Genomic DNA, 24184 nt, shown 5'->3' with positions numbered 1-24184 from the left:
TGTAAGGCCTTAGGCAAGTAGTTATCCTTCTTAAGGATCTATTTCTCATCAATACATGGAGGATTATAACATAATAATGGCATGCTGATCAAATGTGCATACAACTGCAAGAGCTGGTTTAGATGCTCACTGAACAAATCAGAATCCCACAGCATTTTTTTTTTTTTTTTTTTTTTTTTTGCGGTTCGCGGGCCTCTCACTGCCGTGGCCTCTCCCGCCGCGGAGCACAGGCTCCGGACGCGCAGGCCCAGCGGCCATAGCTCATGGGCCCAGCCACTCCATGGTATGCGGGACCCTCCCGAACCGGGGCATGAACCCGCGTCCTCCACATCGGCAGGCGGACTCCCAAACACTGAGCCACCAGGGAAGCCCCCAAAGGATTTTGACAAGTTGGAACCATGCACCAGATCTAAAGAGAGTTTATCTAATAAAGTCCTATGTTCATGGCCAAAAAGCAAGCAACTAAAAAGGAAACATAAAATTGCAGGAGTACATAAATGAAGAGACAGTGAAAAGAATTGGAGACTGGAAGCGAAATACAAATCAATAGCACTTTGTGGCTATCCAAAGTAATATTTGCATGGGTTTCTGTATCAGTAAGGAGCTTCCTCTTCTGCATGACCGTCTTCAGACAAGTAAGCAGCATCACTTTCTCAGACTTCTCCATGATGAACAATCCTGTTCTTCCAATCCTTCCCCCTGAGCTATAGTTTGCTGCCTCATCACCATCTCAGAGTTGTGTGTTTCTTCTACGGGTCTTGTTAGATTTTTGGTTGCAAATATAGGTCTTTATCTCTTTTAAATAAAGCTCTTTAAACTTGGTTCATTTGGTTCATTATTCCAGATCTTCAAAATCTTCAGGGATTTTGATCTGCTCACAGTCTTTTTTCCTCTGGATGGCAATGGGATCTCAAACTATGGGTCATGTGGAAGGACTGAAGGAATGGGAGCTGCACAATGTCAGGTTTTCTAGATACTAAATATACTATATTTAACATGTATGTATTTTATATATAACAAATATATTTAAGTATTTTATATAACTATATATAAATAATTTTATATTTAATTAATTATATATTTTCTCTTTCTTTCAACTAAGGAATAAGAGATCCACACCATACTCAATGTACATTTCATGAGGTAACTAGTCCTCTAGTCAACAAGACATTATTTCATGAAGACTCTGGAGAAAGAATTAGAATCCTCTGGGGAATTCAAAACAAAACAGCAGACCTGGTCCTGCTTCTAGAGAGAGGGACTTGAGATAAACATGTATGAATTATATAGGAAACACAAATGAGTGAAACTTCAAAAGGTAAAAGATATCCCTCCTCCAACCTAGATTCAGCTTAAAAGACTAACATTTTTGTAAATGAAGGGGGGAACTTGCAAAGATAAAATATTGAATGTGTATGCCCCCAAAAGTTAATAGTGACCCAGGATGGTTGGAATTATACTTTGCTTTGATTTTTTCATTTTACTCATCTGTATTGTCTAATATCCTGATTTTTGTGATAGAAAAAGATATAATTTTTTGGTTCTTAAAAAGATTCATATATAAACTGTGTGGTCAGGTCTGGCCCCCAGGCTTGACATCTCTGTTCCTCACAAAAAGAAGAACAGTACTTCTCCCTGCTGATTCAGTGCATGCCCATGACAAATCCTGACAGATGGGGACAGAAGGCATGTAAGTAGCCTTAGTACATTGCCTCTCATAAGCTGTCCCCTCAGCTTCACTCCACTCCTTCTACTAGATACCACCTCAGTCCTAAGCCCCAGACTCCTCCGTAGATGAATTAATTCTCTCCTTCAAGCTTCGGTATGTGGTCTGTTTTGTTCTGACCACTCACCCACCTGATGGCTGGAGCCCTGCCCACAAATCCCAGCCAAGTGAGGGCAGTTCCAGTGCTTTTCCCTGCCTGGACTTGCCATTGGGACACCCAACACCCCCAGTGCGTGGCCCTCCTTGCTGACCTCTCGTTGTGATCTACAAGATATTGGACTATTGCTACAGCTTTCCAACTGGCCCCTGTCCCTTGCCTTGTCTCTCCCACCACCCACTACTGCACTGTGGCCAAAGTCATCTTTATAAAACATAGAAATCATCCCATAACTCTCCTAATCTTTTCAATGGTTCCACATTTCCTACAAAGCAAAATTCAAATCTGTTGCCTGGCTCAAGTCTCCCCCAAGGACCTGACTCTTTCCTTCAAGGGTATAGGCCACCTCTTAGTCCTTCTGTTTCACAATAAATGTGGACAGAACAGTGTTTCCTTGGATCCTCAGCTCTGCCTGTCTGTTTGCACCTTTTCTAGCCATAACTGCACCTGGGTCTGTTTCAGTCCCCTTCTAGTCCAGCCTCCATGGGTAGTTTCAGGTACTGCATGCTGCCCCCTCCCCTCCTCCAGGATCCCTGATATTTTGAAGATGTGGCAGCGTAACTCCTACTCAGCCTGCTCTGTTTATGCCATGAAGGGTGGCTGAAGTGTCCTGAGGCAAGAGGAATTAGTCTAGAAAGAATTCATGTAGCACGAACTTCTTGGGCATACCACTGGTGCAGCTGCACAGGGCCTTTCCTCAGAAGAGCCCTGTGCTTGGGTTTAATACTCGACTGTTGCCATCTTGAAATTTTTAATAATTTTATCTTTGAACTTCTGCTATGTAAGTGAAATACGATGGAACAGTGAAGCAAAAGTTTGAGTGTAAGAGATACATGCAACATGAGTGTCTGCTTCTATTTCTTGCCACCACGATCACATATAGCATTTGTGATACCCCATGAGTACAGAATTCTGGTAAATCTATATACATGGGAGTTCAGAAAGACTCAAAAGTGAGTACAAGGTGAGCATGTTACATTTGCAATGGAGTAAACTAACACCTTAGGGAGACCACTCTTTCCATTTGAACCAGAATTTGCTTTGAGTGCAGAAAGAAGACAGAAATATGAATGCCCAAGGACCTTATCATATCCTTCCTTATTCACATTACTTCCTTGAATTGGCCAATCACTTATGGTGGAAAAGATGACACAGAAAGAAAGGGAAAGGTAGGGTAACACTTGGTTCCTTTTCCTTTAAGTTATTCATTACTTATCAGGTAGAGAATGTTGATAGAATGTGCATATATCAAGAAGTGAAATTTAAAAGCTGAGTTAGTTTTGTGTAGCATTTCTACTGTTCTGATAGGAATGAAATACATATGCATGTATGATCTATGAAATACAAATGTGCAACTACATTGATTCTGCATACAAGTTAAATGCTCTTATATTTGCTTTTAGACTGACATTTGCACAATGTAATTATGAATGGTAAAATTCATGGTAATAATTTAAAATTTTAATTACTTAGAATGACATTAAATAGCAAATTTTAAACACCATGACAAATCATGAGAGAGTCTACAGAAGAAAGGAGAAAGTATTTCTTAGTACCTTTCATGGCACTTTTTTCATGCTTTTTAAACAAGGGACCCTGCACTTTCATTTTGCACTGGACCCTGCAAATTAGGTAGCTGGCCCTTCACAGGCAAAAAGGAACCACTTTCTATCCTGACTACCAGCAAACCCTAAATTACACTTATAAAGATGGAGGGAAAGGCTTATTGAGTGCCTACTATGTGTTGTGCTTTGGTCTGATTAAAGACTAAATTGTCTGTTCCAATGGAAATTAAGAACATAATCTTTTCCCTCTAATCCAAAGTCTCTAAAACAAGGAACACAGCATTGACAGAAATGAACCAACAGTACCCAGACCTTGTGGGGAAAAAGGGAGATGTCCCAGCCCAGGAGAAATAAGGACTACAGACTTCATCACTACTGGCAGTGCATGCTGATGGAGGGGCGGAGGATGAGCACTTTTTTGGGGATGAGTCTGCCATCTCTAGTTAGGAAAGAAGTGGGAAATCCACAGTGGCTTCTAGCAGGTGTATCACCAACTGCAAGAACCACTGGACATATCCTGTTGTTGCAGGCTGCCTGAGAGAGGGCCAGAGGGTGTAGTCAGGATGTTAATGGTAAGTAGCCAGGCATTCATGGGCTGGGCCACCCAAGGACAGTTGCCCTCCAATAAAAAATTACACAGCAACTGCACATACTACTAGACTTTAGGAAGTTACTTCAAGAAAGCTTCCTAGTTTCATCTAATTTAGGAGACTGTCTGATGATTGAAAGATGAAAATCCTATTGTAAGTGGTATTTGCTTGAAGGGGCCCAGACCTGCTAACATAGGTGATTTTCCTAAGAACCCTAAAAATAGAGTCAAGAATTGGGAAAGGGGACTTCCCTGGTGGTCCAGTGGTAAAGACTCCGCCTTACAATGCAGGGGATATGGTTCTATCCCTGGTCAGGGAATTAAGATCCCACGTGCCTCTGGGCAACACACAACAACTGGCCTGCGCACAACAACTACTGAGCTCACGCGCCTCAACTAGAGAGCCTGCGTGCAGCTAACTACAGAGCCCATGAGCCCTAACTAGAGAAGAGAAAACCTGCATGCCACAACTAGAGAAAAGCCCACGTGCCACAATAAAAGATCCCGCATGCCTCAACGAAGATCCCGTGTGCCGCAACTAAGACCTGACGCAGCCAAAAATAAATTAAATAAATAAATAATAAGTAAATCTTAAAAAAAAAAGAATTGGGAAAGATGCTAAAGTTATAATAGTTCATCTAACCCTTGTAGGAATCTTGTGCTATACTGTCCTTATTTCACCCATATCCTTCCCACCTGCCACCACCGTGGCAGATGTCACTCCATGTAGTGATGGTAGGACTCCACAGTCTTTCCCCAGCCTCTAATGGACAATGAGTTCTCTGAGCCAGGGATGATGGCTGATATTTCTATCCACCTCAATGCCTCATGCACTAACTAGTACTAGTAGCACTGCATAAATGTTTGCAGAAGGCAAAAATACACTAGAAAGAAAAACACAAGTTGGATTATTAAATGTCACATTTCAAAACCAGGCATTGCCTCCAGGAAAGTGATTTCTGTGTTCCCTAGGTCCCAAGCACATGGAAACATTGGGTTCTGTGATTTATGAGTTCTGAAACGTTGCTTTCTTACATAAAACTGGACTTTTTCTGGCGCCATGATGGGACCTGGGGAATGCAGAACACCCTTCTCAAACATCACCGATCACCCACTGCATTAAATGTGGAAGATGAGCTGTTAGCTTCCATGTCCTGTGGTCTGGATCAATGGTTTCCCACCCCAACTGCATCAGAGTTACCTGGGGAAGGTTGGGGGTTCTCAGGATCCACTGAAGACCTACTGAATCAGAATTTGCGAGTGGTGTGGGGTATTTTTAAACCTCTTCCACGTGATTCTCATATAACTGATACACAAACCAGCATTTGGAAACCATTGCCCTAGGATGACAAACTGTTGAAGCTGCATATGTTTCTGAGACCCAACTCAATTTATACCAAGAATCAATTTGAATTACATAAATGTTATGCAAAACCCCTGGCCAAACTCTTTCCCGGGTCTAAAAAGACTTCTCAACACTCAGGGTGAAATTAATTATTTTTCCTTATCTGGGGGAAAAACACGAAATTTTCAGACTGTGACTATTGAACAATTTATACCATACGTGTGCACCTTTTTCACAGTTACATTTCATATCTTCCAGTGAATGGAACAGGTAGTATGAGGCTCTCAGGTAATACAAGAAATCTTTGTCCAAATGCATACCTCTGCTATTTAATTTTCCTACTGAAGTACAGAGAAAGAATTCCCTATTGAAACTGCCTCAGTGATATTGCTTTCTGATTATTTGCCATCACTGCCAAGTATTTCTGCTCCAAGAACAGTTACAAAATGAGTCAGAACAACTGCCTCCTCTGAATCAATGGCTGTTGTAGGCAAAAACCTCTATGCCCTACTTCCTACTCTACTCACCCCTCTAAAACAAAAAGATAGAAGGTGCTGTTGGTCAACTTTAGCTATCCTGCAATTTCCACCTCATAGCATATTTTAGAAGAACCAATATTGGGGTTAACCCAGACAGAACTTTCAGCCAATTACTGACCAATCCCTAAAAGAACATTTCGTACAGGCCCAGCCCAAGGCCCTCAAGACAGCTAGGCTCACACATGGCATCTGTCTCCCTGGCATCCCTTTCTTGGGAAACTATGCCCATTCCCAACTCTGTGTGATTCTGATCAGGCTGTCAACTCAAGCATCACATCTCCCCCACCATAAGGATAGGAATGCAATCTCTGTTGACAGCAGAGCCTTCCCATCTCCTGGATGAGTGATCACATACACAAAGCAGGCTTACTATAGAAAATGTAGATTATACTCAAAGGTCAAAAAATAAATAGCTACATTTTTCAGAGAGAACCACTGTTAGCCATTTATTGTGCATCCAATTCCACACACACATACACACATGCACACATGTGCACACAATTGAATATACTGTTTTGAAATCCATTTTTTTCACTTTATAATACATCTTGAACATTTTCCCATGTGCAAGGGTACCATCTTGTGGCTGACACAGAAGATAATCAGAAGACACATGGCTTTCTAGTGTGTGAAGTTATGAGAAATACCAGCTGAGTATGACTGCAAGCTCCTCTTTAAGGGAATATTTGCTTCTACAGTAATAGAATATACACATCAGTGTTTGTTGACTTTTTAAAAATGTGTGCACATAAAGCAAATGCTCAGAGAATTCACTGTCCCCAACTGATAACATTCTGGCATGAGTGGGAAAGTATCAGAACCTTAAAACACTTGAGAGAGGAAAAATGACTATATGAGTATTTAGGTTTCTTGTTGTGACAGTAAGTCATTTATAAGAAAATTTGGAGTAGTGAAAAGATCACAAGAGCAGGAGTTAAAATAACCAGACTCCAGTCCTAGCTACATGAGTTTCAGTGACCTTGGGTCACTTAACTTCTGTCTCTGATTCTTCACCTGTAAAAGGGAAAAAGTACCCGTGCTATGGGCTTCACAGGGATGCTGAGGTCACCTAACATATAGAAAGGGTGCTGAAATATGCTAAAACACCAGACAGAATATAAAGCCTTATTATTATTCAAAACAGCTGGATTAGCAATGTGGATTTTTTTAAAAAAAATAGTTTAGCCTTGCTCCTTAAATATTTTCAGACATGATCCTAGTGGAGGAAAGAATTCCCTGAAGGAGAGGCAAAGCTTTTCTCTCAGAAGAAGTTGTTAGGAGGAAAAGGGGTGAGTAGGGAAAGGTTAAGAAAGACAAATTAATCCACCTTTTTAGGTATCGAGTATCTAAAAAATTAGGAGGATAACAAGGAGAGCTTTCAAAGGCTGAAGTTTTTCTAGGTAAAGACTTTGAAAAAGCAATGGATTACAATGTCAAGTTTAAAATGTTGGACCTATATGCTCTCAAAGCACAAGAGCAACAGAAGAAATCACAAAAGACTGACATATTTCTCTCTCTTTATAATTAAACTTCATAAGCCAAAGGTCCAAAGGCAAAACTGAAAGACAAGCAAACTTGATTTTCATAAGTCCTTTGCAACATATGGCAATAAGACTCATGTGATTGGCTTGCTTAGTCCTAATATGCCAAAAGGTATGGATATAAATATACACCTTATAAGAGAAGAAATATATTTTTTAACTATATGAAAAAGAGAGTTCAACCGTTTGTAATCAAATAAATACAATGTAGTAACTATTAGATACTATTTTTCACCTAACTGATGTGAAAAGAAGTTTTCATGAGAATACTCAATGCTAGAAAAGCTGTGTTGAGACACTCATGAATTCCTGGTAGAAGAATATATAGGTGCAATGTTTCTGAAAAGCAATTTGGCAACGTGCATTAAGATGCTTACAAATAATGCATGTTCTTTGAGCCATTAATTCCATTGCTGGAGGCTGAAGAGTGAAATGGATAAGAATGCAGGCTCTGAGCCAGGTCACCTGAAATTGTCTCCCAGCTCCACTGCTTACTAGCCAAAGAATTGGGCAGGAAATCGCCTAATCTCTTCGTGCCTCAGATTCCACATCCATAAAGTCTGGTAATAATGCTACCTATTTCGCAAAGTACTGTGAAGATTATTATCAGTAAATGAAAGCAATCTAGAAAATGCCTGGTACATCATAAAATAGTATTAATATTATTGTTGTTATTTTCATTAGAAGAGTCTAGCAGTAAATCTGGAAATTGCATTCATTTAGGAAATATGTATTGAGCAGTATCTTTGGTTGGGCAATGGAAAACAAAATAGTCATGGTCTCTGACCTAAGGAGCTCATAAAGTACTTATAAAAAAATTATGCTCTTAGATGTTCATTTCAATAATATTTATAGTAGCAATGATTAGAAATGAGGCCAATATTCAAAAATACATGTCTATGAAATAAAAGATTGTACAGCATACTGTGGATTGCTGTACAGTCAGTAAAACATGTTTATGAGGCTTAATTTCTTCATGAGGTAGATGGGGATACCACAGTCACTAAGAGGATCAGAAGAATCATGAATATTAGGTGGCTTTGTAAATAGTAAAGTAATATACAAATGCTAATTATTATTATTTGTTAGGGTCTACAGGAGATCAATTATGAAAATAATTTTAATGAACATTTACTATGAGCCAGATACCGTACACACATTATCTCATCTAATTTTCACTTCAAGCTGCAAAGTTTAGGAAATAAAAAATACACAATGCCAGTTAAATTTTAATTTCAGATAAACAATTTTTAGTATGTCCAAAATGCAATTATTCCATTGCTTATCTGAAATATTTGCACATACTCATACTAAAAATTATTCATTGTTTATCTGAGATATTGGAATGTACTTATACGAAAAATTTATGTTGTTTACCTGAAATTAAAATTTAACTTGGCACCTTGTATTTCATCTAGAAACCCTAAATCAGTCCTTTGAAATAAATATAATAATTATATATGTGAGAAAGAGAGAGACAGAGAGAAAAAAAACAGAGGCAGAGACAGAGAGAGTCGGAAACAGAGATTCAGTTTTGGTTGGTGCAGTATGAGATCACCAGCATTCCTACTATGGACCATAAAGAGGAGAAGTGTTAAATCAAGAGGCAGAATAAGAAAGGCAGATATTACTACCTGGTTCTCACTACTGTGTTATTGTTATTTAAAATGTTATAATTTTTCAGAATACATTAAGCCCAAATTCAAATACTAAACATTAAAAAAAGTTGCAAAGTCAAATCTAAATGACTTTGGAATTATCAGCCATTTTGGAAGACTGACAATATCAGTCCCTTCTTTTAGTGCAAATTATCTAGAGATGGGAGAGTAAACATGTAAATACATGTAAATGCTTATAAGTTGTTTTGAGCTGATGAGATGTCAAGACCTGGGAGCTAAACCTCGAGCTCCTTCATCTCCATTGGATAGTGGCAGCTGACTTGTCTTCTGCTATTTCGGTGGAGCTTGAAATGATCACAACTGTTTGCTTCACTTCAGTGTGCACCATCCCTCCCCGTTTACAATCAACATCACTGTGTTAATTCACAGTGACACTAGTGATGACAAAGGCATTTTCAAGCATCTTTTTGCTGTTGGGGAAAAGATGCCACTTTACTTTTGTGAAAGGTAGGTACCAAAAAATGCCAGTATTCAATACATTTCATGGTACGTTGCAAAGGATGGAAATGTGTGTCTGTGTGTGTGTGGGTTTTATCTTTTAATACAGATACCAATCCAAAAAGAGGAGGTCTTAACTGGGTAAGACAGGGAAAGTGTCCCAGGCAGCCTAGGCTTCAATCTCAGCTCTGCAATGATCTGGCTATGTGACCTTCCACTAGCCCCGTACTCCTTCTGAGCCTCATATTCACCAACTGTAGTCTGACATCAATATTGCTCTACTCCACAGAAGTATTTTGGTACAAGGTTTCAAACCCAGAAGGCATCTTGGCTGTATGATACTATGAGAAGAAATTATAACTGATTCAAAGTGAAATGATTTCAGAAATAAGGGGGCCAACTTCAAATCATTATTGCCCATCGGGGAAGTCTGATGATAAGAAAGTATTCGGTTAAAGACACCAGTGTTTTCAAAAGCACCAAAGGAGAATTTCAGAGCTTGAAGACAAAGATCTCTATCAGTGCATCTCACACTTTCATGTGATTAGAATCATCTGGGGAACTTGTTAAATATGTAAATTTCTGGACCACACACCACTGATTATAAGTCAGTAGGACTGGAGTTGGCCAGGGAACTTGGATATTTAATAAGCTCCCTGGGTGACTCAGAGGCAGGTGGTCCATTTTGAACACTTTGGAAAACATTGGTCACTACAAATATATAGTTAAGATTTTTAAAGGCAATGAGTTAAAAAGAAAATGGTAGAAAGCAGAAAGTATGCTTGTTTCAATATAAATTCTGGGACAGGAGAGACAAGACCCTCCTGAGAGCAGGGCAAGGAGAGAAGGATTCATAGCAATGTCTGATCTCTCAAAAAGTCTTTAAAGTTGATCTACAAGAGCCAGCTGGCGAAGATAATGGAGGAAAAGACCAAATCCAAGAGTCTAAGAGGCCATATAAAATTGGAAGAAAAACATGGGAAGAGGGACAGAAATGGCCACAGGATAAACAGTGGCAATCTTTTGCATGGTACCACTGTTCAGGCCTACAAAGAAGGAAGAGATTCAGGAAGGTCACGGGTCAGAGGAAAAAGCCTATTCATCAAAAAGGAGAGTAAGAGGCAGGTGAGTGAAAAATAGTAAAAATGTGAGTGTCCTTATAAGAAAATGATATACAATGTTCATGGAAAGTTTTTGGCAAGAAATAAAATATGTTCAATGTGAAATTATCTTTTAAAAATATCCTACGGGCTTCCCTGGTGGCGCAGTGGTTGAGAGTCCGCCTGCCGATGCAGGGGACACAGGTTCGTGCCCCGGTCCGGGAAGATCCCACATGCGGCGGAGCAGCTGGGCCCGTGAGCCATGGCCGCTGAGCCTGCGCGTCCGGAGCCTGTGCTCCGCAACGGGAGAGGCCACAACAGTGAGAGGCCCACGTAACGCAAAAAAAAAAAAAAAAAAAAAAAAAAAAAATATCCTACAAAAATTTTAGAATAGGAGATGAGAAACTACTTTGAAAAGCATAAGGAGTAAATAATATGGTTATTTCTTGAAGCATTTTCTGTGACTATCAAATCTGTCCACTGCCTGCCTGGCTTGGAAGCTAGCTAAGGAAGCCTGTATGACATTATCTTTGTATTCCCAGTGTGCTCCACAATGTCTGGCATATGGTAGGCACTAACTGGATGGATGAACGGGTAGGTAGATGGATAGGTCGGTGAATCAGGTTAAAATGAGAAAAGCCAAGGGAAGAGTTGCACATTCACATAGTATTCACCAAACTTCATAAGCTTCATTTTCTACTTTTCTTGGACTGAGCTGCTAAGTGGTTGTTACGAGATTTGGCATATTTTAGTACTAATACCTGCTGGCAGTCATGCATGAACCTCTGACTGGGACATGTTTATTTGTCTTCCTGAAGGAAGTACATCTTGATTCATTTTACCTGATGTACCTGTTTCCCCTCAGCTCCACATCCACCTTTTTCCAACTATTCTGTATTGCTGGGGTTTGGTATCTACAAACTACATTTCCCAGACTCATTCATTAGCTGGCAAAAGAAAGAACCATTATTTCTTTCTCATATTCTTTTGCTTCTGCTGGTGTTTCTGGAAGTAGTTGTGTCCCGTCAGTGATCCAAGCTTCTGCTGTAACTGCTATTCTTTGGTGGTCCCAGCTGTGGCCAGGGAGACCATCCTCCACAGCCCTAGCATTGGCTAGGTGGAACCCCTAGAAGCCTGATCTTGGGATCCAGTCCTAGAGTTTATAGCTGCTTCCTACAAATACTAATCTCTGGGTATCACTCTTTATCTTTTTTGCTTCTCAAGCTCCCTTGCTTTTTCTTTTTTTCTTAAATCCCTTCCAACACCCATAAGACCAAGATTTGTATTAAATTCCCTCTGAAACTTCTATTTGAAACAGAAATGGTTTCTGTTTTTTTGACAATACTCTGACTGACACACTTGGTAAAATCAGGGGAAACGTGATTACATTAGATATTAAAAGCAGAGATTAGAGAAAATTTCATGTGTTCCATAAGAATCCAGAATAGAAACTGAAATTAAATTGGAGAATTAGGTTATTATTTAATAGCATATGTAGGGGATAAAATACCTTCCTCTCATCCCAGAATATCTCCTAGCACATACTACCTTATTATATTGTTTTGGGTTTTTTTATCCGTTCTGCTTTTTCACACAGATCTACAAGAATTTCCTCTTCATTGAAGCCTCTCTGATTACCCCAGCTCGCCTTGATCTACTTACTCTGAATTCTTTTGGTTCTTCGGTTCTCTCATTTCTAGAGTATTTCTCCAGGTAAATAATCAGTCAGAGTCTTCCCCTGAATCATTTCCTAAGCCAGAGTGATCATCAGAATCCTCAGAAAAACATATCCAGATGCCAGGACCCCACTCCCACTCCTAACCTCCTGAATCAGAATTTCTGGAGTAAGGGGTGGGAGAGATGGGGTAGAAAAGGCATATAAAATATTCCTCAGATAATAAAGCCCTCAAGGTCAGGGCCCTCCCATTTCTTATGTAGCTTTTACTGTGCCTAACACAGTTTACGCAGAGGCAATAAAATTTGTCCATTTTTCAATGAACTGACTAAGTGAAGATTCCCAAGGAGACCAGGTGGTGTCACTAACTGCCCAATTAATATTTCTGGCCCAATGAAAAGCATCTCAAGTAGTAAACTTTGACCTTCCCTGGACTCACTGATTCCATACTTTTCATCCATCTTTCTATCAGTTTTTTTTCCTAAGAGAGAAATGCAGAAACCTAGCCAAGAAAATAGACAGCAAAACCTAAACAGTGCAAATAACCTGAGTTCTCTGAAAGTAAATGATGGCATGTCCTGAGGCTGCCAGGCTTCAAGTGAGGAAGCAAGAACTAAAAAGAGTGGAAGTAAGCCTCTCCTTGGACTGAGGCCTGAGATTTCATTGCATTAGGTTCTTGGCATTAGCATTCTGAAGAACAAGCTTAAGAAATAAGCTTAATGAGCTTGCAAGAAAAACTAAACTCCAAACAAACTGCTTTTTTTTTTTTTTTTTGTGGTACACGGGCCTCTCACTGCTGTTGCAGAGCACAGGCTCCAGACGCGCAGGCTCAGCAGCCATGGCTCACGGGCCCAGCCGCTCTGTGGCATGTGGGATCTTCCTGGACCGGGGCACGAACCTGTGTCCCCTGCATCGGCAGGCGGACTCTCAACCACTGCGCCACCAGGGAAGCCCCAGACTGCATTATTATTCACCTTTTGTTTAATAACATTTGGAGCTGTTATTTGACAATTTAATTTTCCTTTTAGGTCTACTATTCCCACATTATTGACTTAAATTATTCCTGACTCCCGGATAAGCAAACCAATCTAGGTTTACCATGAGCTATTTATTATGTTATTTTTAAGGTGATATAGAACCCTCACCTATGATAGAATCTATTCAGTAATTAATTTTAATTACTAACAGGTTGAGTACTGCATGTTTTCCAAAAGCAGCTTCCACACAAGCTGAGACCTGGCTATATTTTAACATTTCTGAATTCCAGCTCTCCGACTGCATTAAAAATCCATTAAGATGGTTGAAAGGAACTGAATTCTAGATTTATGGATCCAAAAGGGGCCTTCAAAGGTCCCTTATAACCCTTCTTAGGTAACATCATGCCTTGATCTTCTCCATTTGAGCATCTACCTCTCCAAAAGTAAATATCCTGGATAAGCTGTCCTTTCTTCATACTGACTGACCACAAAATTGTTGTATTCAGAGGCTTAAATTTCAATGAAGAGGGAAGTACTGAATGGTAAATGGCTCTCCAGTTGTAGAAACGGGCCCCCGCCTTATCCTGTGTTAGCTGGGTGGTCCTAGAGAGACCCTGAATCCCTAAATACCCCTAGATTCCTTTCTTTCAAGACTTACTCCCCTAAATACCCACTGAACTACCCCCATTTTCCCAGTGAACAGCCAGACTCTACTTACATTTTACAATGATCTTCTGGAGGAATTTCAGCATCCTTGGCTGCCCATCAGTCATTTCACTTATAGGGCATCAAGCTAGTCCCATCTGTTCCCCACTTAGTACTGAAGAAGCTGTGGCCTTTGGGGGTTAACTTCCCAGCACTCTGTTCAGAGACTGTGTCAATGGTGTTTACAAGTTTTCCCCCCATGTACTTTGTGGGACCCACACTTGCAATGAACTCAGGTTGCTGGACCTAGATGACCTTTGGGTTTCACTTATGGGGGCCTCTTTTGAAATAACAGCAACCCTGCCAAAAACAAAAGACAGGAGCAGCTTTTTAGGCAATACTCTTCATTTAGTCAGGACTCACCCTCACTGGAAAGGAACTTTCTAGAGACTCCACATGAAGGTAAAAGTTAATTTTCTAAGTTGTCAATCTAAGCTTTTTGTTCTTTAATAAGGACTATTACCCATGGCCAATGGCACTGAAATTCATTCCCCTCTTTCTCTCTCTTTTGTTCTTTCTTGTTTTCCTGGTCTTAAAAAAAAACACACAAAACAAAACAAAAAAACAGCCACTCTCTTCTTTCTTCCCCGGACAGCAAGATGCCACTCACTGCTTTACTTCAGGACCTAACTCTCCATCTACCAGCTTCCTTTTGTATGTACAAAAGCTAGGTAATGAACTGCCTTTCTTTTTGAGAAATTTCTAACATCAGCTGGTTAATATCTACAGACTTCTGTGTCCTGCCCCCACCCCCTGACACAACCTTGGTATCTAAAGCATATCAGATAAAAGACTTTCTATTCCTTGATATCCAAATTGGGAACATGAGCCTCAGTTGAGATGTTGTTGCACAGTGCTGGGTTATAACCGTCACTGTCACAATTTCAAGTCACCTGTCAAAATTCAGCTGCTCCAATTTCATGATGTTGCCCTGCAGAGGGCCAGTAACCAAGGGCAAATGGCTCAGCCTCTTAGAAAATGCTTGTAAAATGACCAGAGAATGAGAGATTTTAAAGTGTGCTTCAAATTTCTAAATAAAGGAAAATCTCCTGACACACATCAGGGACAGTTTATTGTCCTGGTGAACTAATAGCAGCTAGAGTACCATCTGTTGCAGTTTGATAGCAGGACTGTTTCTGCAACCTCTTGCATTTCCCACACTGTTTCTCCTCAGCTCCCCTCTGCAAATACAAATTTCAGGGATTTCCAAAAGTCCAAGCCTGTCCAGAGAGCCCCACAAGCTTTTAATCTCCTATAGCACTTAGCATCTGTACCACTCATTGACTGCATACAATACTTCAGGATACAAAGAAACCTTAAGATTATCCACCTCTATTCCCATCTGATGCTGCTATCTTTCCTGGTTCCCCACTCAGGCACCAATGACCCCTAGGCATGAGGAATTGAAATGCTTTATTATGATTAATCTCTTTATTATAAAAACATATATACACAGTAGAAAATTAAGGGGGGAAAAAAGAGAGAGATACTAAAAATAAACTCTCCCCATAATCACCACACTCAGAAAAAAATTTGGTGACCAAACAGTATTAGAGTGCTATTCCATTATAATAATAAATTACTTATATAAATACGTATTATTGGGCTGTAATAACATTTTTCTGACTAAATCTTTGTGGGTGGCCATGAATATTTTTTGAGATAGTCTTAGAAATAGAATTAATCAATCAAAATTTCAGGATGTCTAATAAGAGCAATCACAACAATACCATTAATATTCATGACAAATATTCCTAGAGCATACTGTCTGCCAGGCACTCTGTCACGTGCTTCACATTCACAGCAATCTTAGACGGTAAATATTGTAGCACCCTCACTTTTATTTTATTTAATTAATTTTTTTTTTCACCCTCACTTTTAAAACGATGAAATTGAGGCTTGGAAACTTACCTGAGTTCTCTCAAAAGGTGTACCAGAAAAATGACAGATGAGGGATTCAAACCCAGGTCTATTTCTACAAACCATGCTCTTTCCATTACACAAAATAAAGGAGGATTCCCTTGCTGTGCTACAATGAGTAAATGACTAGTGTTTTTACTAAAACAACTCAAGTTCAGTGAACCAAAGGATGCCATATTGGGAAAAGCCAGAAAGTCCTTAAATTCAATCCTCATCTGATATGTGAGTCACCCCCTCAACACTGTCTACAAGGATCACTTTATTTACATTTAAAGACAGTAAACTCTCTTTCTAAATATTTCACCTTTGGACTACTCTAACAATTAGAAAATTCATTTTTATTCTGAACTGAAAATTATTTCCTTTTAGCCACCAACCACCAGTCTAGGTCTAGACTACAAGGCCACAAAGACATTATCCCTCCTCCCTGTGATGTGACAGCCCTTTGCAAGTGTCATTCAATCCCCATGTCCTACTCAGGTCTTTTTCAAGCCCAGGATTTCTTGAACTTTTCTTCCTTAGACCATTGAGCGTGTCCTCACCACTGGGAAAACTTCTGCTGACTATGATCCAGGCTGTGTATTTTTTGAACAAGGCTGGGTACCAGCTGAGACGCCAGAAGTGCCATCAAGTGTCGGCCACCAAGAATCTGTCTAGCATTATGTAAAGTCCATCGAGGACGTGCCTTGGGGGAACACCGCTGGCCTGTTGGGCATGGGCCAGTTCCTGGTGAAGACAGGCACCATCACCATCTTTGAGCATGCTCACAACATGCGGGTGATGACGTTCAGCATGAGCCTGTTTGGGTCACCACGGAGGCCAACAACTGGCTGACCTGCCCAAGCCGGTGGAGGGGCTGAAGAGGCCGGCCAAGTCGGTCCGCGTGGTACAACGCACCACTGAGGAATAGGGGGAGCACATTATCAGCAGGGTGGTGAGCGGCACCTGTGGGTCTGCCTGAAGGACCGGGAGAAGAACCACACCTGCATTCCCACCAAGAAATCCTAGCCGGTCGTGCAGTATAGCGAGACCGTCAGCGAGGACTCTAACTTGTGGTGCCTGTCCGAGGCCCCCAATGAGCACAATCGGCTGTACACGAAATCACGGCCCTTCCTAGACTCCTTGGCCAAGGACACCGACCAGAGGTGTCTGCCCGCCAGGAGCTCAAGTAACAGGCCTCAAACTGGCCAAGAAGTATGAGTGAGACGTGGCCGAGGCCCGAAGCCTGCGGTACTGTGGGCCCTCAAACACCCGCCCCATCACCTCCCCAACATCACCAAGGGCGCGCAGTACCTCAACGAGATGGGGACAGCGTGGCGGCTGGCCTACAGGGGGCGCTTCGACATTCGCTACTTGACGCTGCACGTGGATCCATTCAGAGCTTCCCCACGCCCGGCGCTGCCTCTATGCCGTGCTGACCTCCTGCCCCGGCCCGTGGGGCCCCTCCACCTGTGGAGATCCGATGTCCGCAACAGGGCTTGGTGGCATCCAGGGGGTCCTGAACAGGAAGCGGGGCCACGACTTAGAAGAGTCCCAGGTGGCTGGCACCCCCATGCTTGTCGTGAAGGCCCTTTGGCTTCATGGCCGACTTGAGGGCTCACACGAGCGGCCAGGCCTTCCCGTTCCTGGCACCTCCAGACCCTGCTCGCAGACCCCTTCGACCACACCAGCCGCCCCAGCCAGGCTGTGGGGGACACGTGGAAGCACACAGGCCTGAAGGAAGGCATCCCAGCCCCAGACAACTTCCATGACAGATTGGAAGCGGCATATTGCACTGCGCCTCTGCCGGGGAACGCCTCCTTGCGCAGCGCCTGCGTCCAGCCGGCGACCCACACAACCTCTAGCCTCTCGTTCTCCTCACGACGCCTCGCGAGACTGTCCAGACCCGAGATGCTCCGCCTGCCAGCCTTCCGGGGCCCACTTGGTGCCATTGCTCATCATGGACGTTTGATGACGTTTCTTTTCATATCTATTTAAAGGTTTCGGAGCAACAGGAATGCCTTCGCAGCAGGTACTTGTTTGGCCGGTGGAGGGGGGGGAGGGGAGGGGACGCCCAACACTTATTTTTTGTTCATTTCTTCGGAGGGGAACTCAAATGTCCCCCCCCCAAAATTTAAAATAGACACATGAAGAGGTTTATTTGGGTAAGTGGCCTATTGTGGATTTTCTCCCAGAAAGGGGGGAAGGAACAAGTGGGTAGACATTCTCTTTGGACAGAAACTAGAAGGCAGGAAATCTTATGCCATGTCACCATGAGCATCTTCAGCTGTATTAGTGTCGTTGTAATAAAATTCGATATGGTGGTGCCAAAAAAAAATCTGTCTATGGTTGAGAAATAAGTAAATAGGCAACATGGCACGATAAGTGAAACTACTAACATGTACAGAAGGTTCTAAGACAGCACAGAGAAGGGAGTGATTAACTCTTTGGGGATAAAGGAGTCATTCATTCCTTCATTCCATAAACATTTCTTGAATACATACTGTGTGCTTCATTGAGCAAAAACCTGGATAAGTACATTTTCCAGCAAATAGAAAAAGAGACATTTCAGGAAGAGGAGATCATATGCATGTATAGATGCCTAAGAGATCATGGTGGGTTTGAAGAACTGTGTGGCATTCCAAACTGGGGAGAATAAAATTTGCAGGAAAAAAGCAGCAGATGAGGATGAAGTGTGCAATAACTCATACTATGCATTGAGTGCAACACTTCATAATATGCGTAAGTAAACAGCATAAGTAAATTTTGTGGAGGTACAAACCCCAGACAGTGTTTGTGTATATTAGGTAAAGTCTGAAACTGCTAGTAGCCTGTGACCCTCTTGAGAAGGTGGGGCGGCAGCCAGAGGACACAGGGAATCACCTTACTCTCCCTCAGGCTGTAGAACCCTCAGCTGGTTGTGGTTCTTCCCCACCCAGCAGTCCCTCATGGGACAGAACAGGTGTCATCAGATGTAGCATGCCTACCTCTCCTGATACTTTCTCACCTTCCCTAGATTCCACTGGGAGAAGATTTAAATCACTTTTTTTCCTGAAAGAGTCATGTATGACCCAAAGAAGCAGAGGGTTAAGGGCAGAAACAGAAATTGTAGCTTTAAAAAAAAAAAAAAAAAAAAAAAGCTAACATTCTATTTATTTCCCAGAAGGGGAATAAGTCATCCATGTTTGTGGGCTTCTAGAAAGAATCTCCACGAAGGTGTCTTACCTTCCTAACCTTCCTCTGTTTGCTTATCTTTGAGTCTTCCCCTCTTCTATTTGGACCCCACTCTTCCCTATCTCCCCTACCCTTTCTGTCACTCCCTGTGATTCCTGCCAGGATGTAGAGTCCTGGTGCCTGCCAGTTGTTGAGTCTGGAATATTCTGCAAGCTCTGGTTTCAGCTGGATGCCAGTGGAGGCTTTCTCTGATCCCCCTTCTGTAAAATTGTTCTATAGGGTACATTCTCCTGTGAAAGGACTTACGCTGAGGGTGCTTCACCTCCAAAGGGCCTGCCTCCAGATTGCCTTCTGACATTCCTTAAAGACAAACAAACTTTGTCTGTGAAAGAAGTAGTTACTTCCAAAGATTACCTTGTCTAGTCTATATAGGGAGCATGTTCTCTTGTTATTATAGCTTTAACCCTGCTCCTTTTGAATTAGTAACACTAGACCTCTCTTCAGGCCTGGTTTTCATTAAGGCTGTCTACATTAACTGAAAAATCACTCTACTTGGGTCACCTGAGACAATGGAACTGTACGCAAATAGCTCCTTCCTCATCGTCAGGTTTCTTACTGATAAAAGTCTAGGAGGGGTGTGTGTGTGTGTTTGTTGAGTAGGGTAGGATGGGGTGTTCACTTTTTTTCCAGCTGATATGCAAATGTTTATTTAGAATTTGAAAAATAATCACATTTCTCCATCTCCATTGAGGACAGAAAAACCAGAAAGAGGCCTGCATTGTCAAAAGAGATTCAGTAAAGCACTTAGCACCAGGAAACACACATGCAATACCTGGAGGCTATCATTATTCTTACAAAAGGTGCATTGCCTTAGGATCTCTAGGTAGAACCTGCCTCCGCCTGGCTTAGCTGGGGTTTGTGGTTCCTCTTGGGAAAGGGGATTGAAGCCAATTACCTCTCAGTGCAGCCCTGAACCTTATTATTATTAGATTCTAACAGGGGACACAGTTGCAGCTTTTTCTTTTTTTATCCAATCCAGGATTTTAATGTTTACTTTTACGACCTAGATCACCGGCCCCCCGCCAGATGCAACATTCTTTTCAAAGTATTGAAGCTAAGGCAGGAAGGACACACAGTTTATACCCTTTTGTTTCTAGATGAATTAATCATTTATTTCTGCTGTCATTGGTGGGAGCACCTCAAAGCAGCCCCATTCTCTGAGTCAGGACTACTGGTGCTTATAGTAACAAGTGGAAACACAAGACTACACAGAGATGTCACTTGCCAGAGTGAAATAACTGGAAAAAATCCAGAACTGCTTCTTTAGGTCACTGTTCTTCCTGAATCACTGCTTGTTTTATTCCCTAAACAGTGGGGCTTAATTTGTTTTTTGAAGTGAAGGAGTTTCCTTTAATCCAGCAATCCCACTTTGGGGAATTTGACAGAAATAAAATAATGGTGTGTGTAAAAATTGTTTAATGTTACAGTATTTATAGGGTCAAATTTTAAAAGTAAATTTTTCTTTCTTTCCCATTATTTTGCTGGTTAGTATGGGCACATATTTATCCTTTTAGATTTGGAAAGGAAAGAATGTAGAATAGAACTTGATTTGTTTTAATTGTGAGGAGAGCAGGGGTGATCAGGGGGGTAAAAAAGCACTTCAAGATGACATTATGACCCAGTGGACTAGTTATTGTTTATTGTCTAACTTGGCCATTTATAACAGGCTAATATGTACCAGAACAGGCAGCATTAGGAAATATCTGATACCATGCAAGTCTTTGTTTTCCTTTGGACAAGGAAGAAGTTTCTTTGGTCGATAATTCAGAACCTCAGGAAAACAGTTTGAAAACCAAACTGTCATACTACCAGCTCCCAGCACATTTATGTTCCAAGTATATTCAGGTCAGGCTGTCAAAGATTTATTGAGCAACTATTATGTGTCAGGAAGGTGCTAGTAAGATATGGGGCAATGAAAATGAACTACACACGGCTAAACTGTCAAGGTACTCAGTCTAATTGGGTGGAGATAGGGAGGGTGGCAGACACATAAATGAGGAGGATAATGCTGGTGATGATGACTTTCGGTGTGATGTACTTTTATGGAGAGAAGAGCATCATTGGTCACTGGACCTGCGGAAATAAAGGCGTGGGGATGTATGGATGAGCCTGTGAACATTTGGTATTATCAGTGTAGGAAGTGCCAGATAATGAGAGACAGTCGATGCAACTGGGAAAACTAGTTGTGCCCAGATAGCAGAAGACCTTACATGGTGTTGTGGAATTTGGAGGTATCTAGAGGGTTTTTTTTTTTTTCCTGCAGGCAATGAGGAGCCATGAAAAGGCTTTCCAAAGGAGAGTGATATGGTGAGACTTGCATTTCAGTTAGATCACTCCAGTCTCACACACGCATATGTGCAAAGGCAGAGAGTCCAGGCAGGTGACAGAGGAATAGTCTCAATGAGAGATGGTGGGGCCGGCATGTGGGCAGTGATACAGAGATGGAGAGGAAGGATGACTTTGAGAGAGATTTAGACTAAACTAGGTAAGATTAAATAATTGATTAGATGTGGGGGTGAATGAGAACGTAAGATACTCCTAGGGTTTTGGTTTGGATGTCTGGGTGGTTGAAGATAAATAATAGAAGACAAGTGCATCAGGAGGAGGAAGATAAGTTTAGTTTTAGAAAAGTCTAGAATGACTATGAAGTATACAAATAGAGGTGTCTTGTAAGCAGTTGGCCACGTAAATCTGAGACTCAGGAGAGAAGTCAGGGCTGGAGCTGTGAACTTGGAAATCATAGAATATACTTGCCTGGTTGGATCTAGGAGTCACATACCTTATGGGCCAGGCACTGCACTTAACTCTGGGTATACAACAGATGCAGAAAATAAGTATTGGTTCTTGTCCTCAAAGAGTTAACCATTTAGTGGGGGAGACAGACATTAATCAAAAAAGTCACATAGGGCTTCCCTGGTGGCGCAGTTGTTGAGAGTCCGCCTGCCGATGCAGGGGACACGGGTTCGTGCCCTGGTCTGGGAAGATCCCACATGCCACAGAGCGGCTGGACCCATGAGCCGTGGCTGCTGAGCCTGAGCATCCGGAGCCTGTGCTCTGCAACGGGAGAGGCCACAACAGTGAGAGGCCCGCCTACCACACACACACACAAAAAGTCACATAAACATATCATTGAAAAGTGTGCTTTTGCTTAGTGCAATAATGGAAAGGTGAAGCTACTACAAGATAGTTAAGAGAAGGACCTGATTCGCAGTTGGGGTCGTGGAAGTTCTCTAAGGAAATAACGTATGGGGGTAAAATCATGACCCATGGAAGAGTAGTAGAGCAAGGATGGAACCCCAGGTAACACCAAATGTACAGACTGGGAAAGGAGAACTGAAAAGGAGGAAGAAGGCAGAAATATAGGTGGAAAAATAGAATTATTGTCATGGAAGACAAGGAAGGAGAAAATATCAAGAGAGAATGTTCTAACAGTGTTAAATTTAGCACAGAAGACAAGTAACATAGGGCTAAAAAGACCCATTGATTACAAGGATGGAGGTCATTGGTGATCTTGACAAGCAGTTCATTGTACAATAGAATTAGAAGCCAGATTTTTGTGAGTTGAGGAGTGAATGAGAGGTAAGAAACTGTTAAGGGGAAGATAGCACAGTGGTTAGAGTGGGATGAATCAAAGAACTGATTGATTTTAGGATCAGAGAAACTTTAACAGTGGATTGAAATGATAAGAAAGAAGAATTAGGGTCCCAGAGGGAAATGAGCAGGCTGGGATCACAAGAACAAGCAGAAGGAATGGCTTTGGTTTGGAGGAAAGCACTCTATCCTTTTAGATTGGCAGGAGGAGGTAAAGGTGCATATGGATGTGGCTGTGTTTATGGAGGGGGATCTAGAATGTTGAATAGTTCATCACCAAAGTCCTCACTATTGTAGTGTATGAAGGAGACAGCTTCTCTGCTGAGAATGAGGGACCTGAGGAGAGTGAGGGTCACAGTAGTTGCTGAGGGGAAAGGGAAAGAAGATGACAGGGGACAAGAAAAAGAGTTGAGCCGCTATGCTAACCCTGGCTTTGTAGTGGAGCCAACCCACCTGGAGATGGGATTTTCTCCAACCTATCACTTAACAATCTGGATACAGAAGGAAAGCCACATTGCAAATTTCAAGATTGAGTTTTGCCTGGTGGCTGTGGCATAAAAGCCAGGCTGCAGAAGAATTAAGAGATTGAGTGGAATTGTAGCTTAGGTCATCAACCATGTGGGCCAAGTCAAGGAAGGAAACAAGTGAGGCTAGAAGGGGGATGACTGGAATAATAGGCTGAGATTTAGGGTACAGAGGACACTAGGAAGCTAGAGAACAAGAGTTTTAGGAAAGGAGGTAGGGCTTCCCTGGTGGTGCAGTGGTTGAGAGTCCGCCTGCCGATGCAGGGGACGTGGGTTTGTGACCCGGCCCGGGAAGATCCCACATGCCGCGGAGCGTCTGGGCCCGTGAGCCATGGCCGCTGAGCCTGCGCATCCGGAGCCTGTGCTCCGCAACGGGAGAGGCCCCCAACAGTGAGAGGCCCGCGTACTGCAAAAAAAAAAAGAAAAAAAAAAGGAAGGAGGTACATGATATTGTGGAGGACTTGCGGTTTTATCAGAGAGTGGTTACCTAGGATTTCTAATATGGAATGGTTCTAAGCCAAAGATGGAGGTAGCTCCAGTAAAGTGGGGTTTACTGGAGTTGGGGCTAAGAAACTGAGGCTCAGGTGTTGGATGGCTCATCTACAGGGTCATTTGAACACATGGAATATCAGCAGGTAACGGGAGGAGATGGAGAAGAAAGGAGCCAAAGGGTCAATGAACCTGTTAAGAGTGCCCAAGAGGGACTTCCCTGGTGGTGCAGTGGTTAAGAATCTGCCTGCCAATGCAGGGGACACGGGTTCGAGCCCTGGTCCAGGAAGATCCCACGTGCTGCAGAGCAACTAAGCCCATGCACCACAACTACTGAGCCTGCACTCTAGGGCCTATGAGCCACAACTACTGAGCCCATGTGCCACAACTGCTGAAGCCCACGCACCTAGA

General features: G+C 42.1%; 1 pseudogene; it reads left to right on the top strand.

Annotated features, from left to right (window-relative positions):
* The first annotated feature begins 10497 nt into the window (after window positions 1–10497).
* LOC136125050 (elongation factor 2-like) lies at window positions 10498–17933 on the top strand (annotated as a pseudogene).
* Window positions 17934–24184: the final 6251 nt, after the last annotated feature.

Source organism: Phocoena phocoena, chromosome 6 (genome assembly GCF_963924675.1).
Source record: "Phocoena phocoena chromosome 6, mPhoPho1.1, whole genome shotgun sequence".
Classification (NCBI taxonomy): Eukaryota; Metazoa; Chordata; class Mammalia; order Artiodactyla; family Phocoenidae; genus Phocoena; species Phocoena phocoena.
The sequence above is the reverse complement of the archived record's forward strand: the minus strand, read 5'-3'. Positions and strand labels throughout refer to the sequence as shown.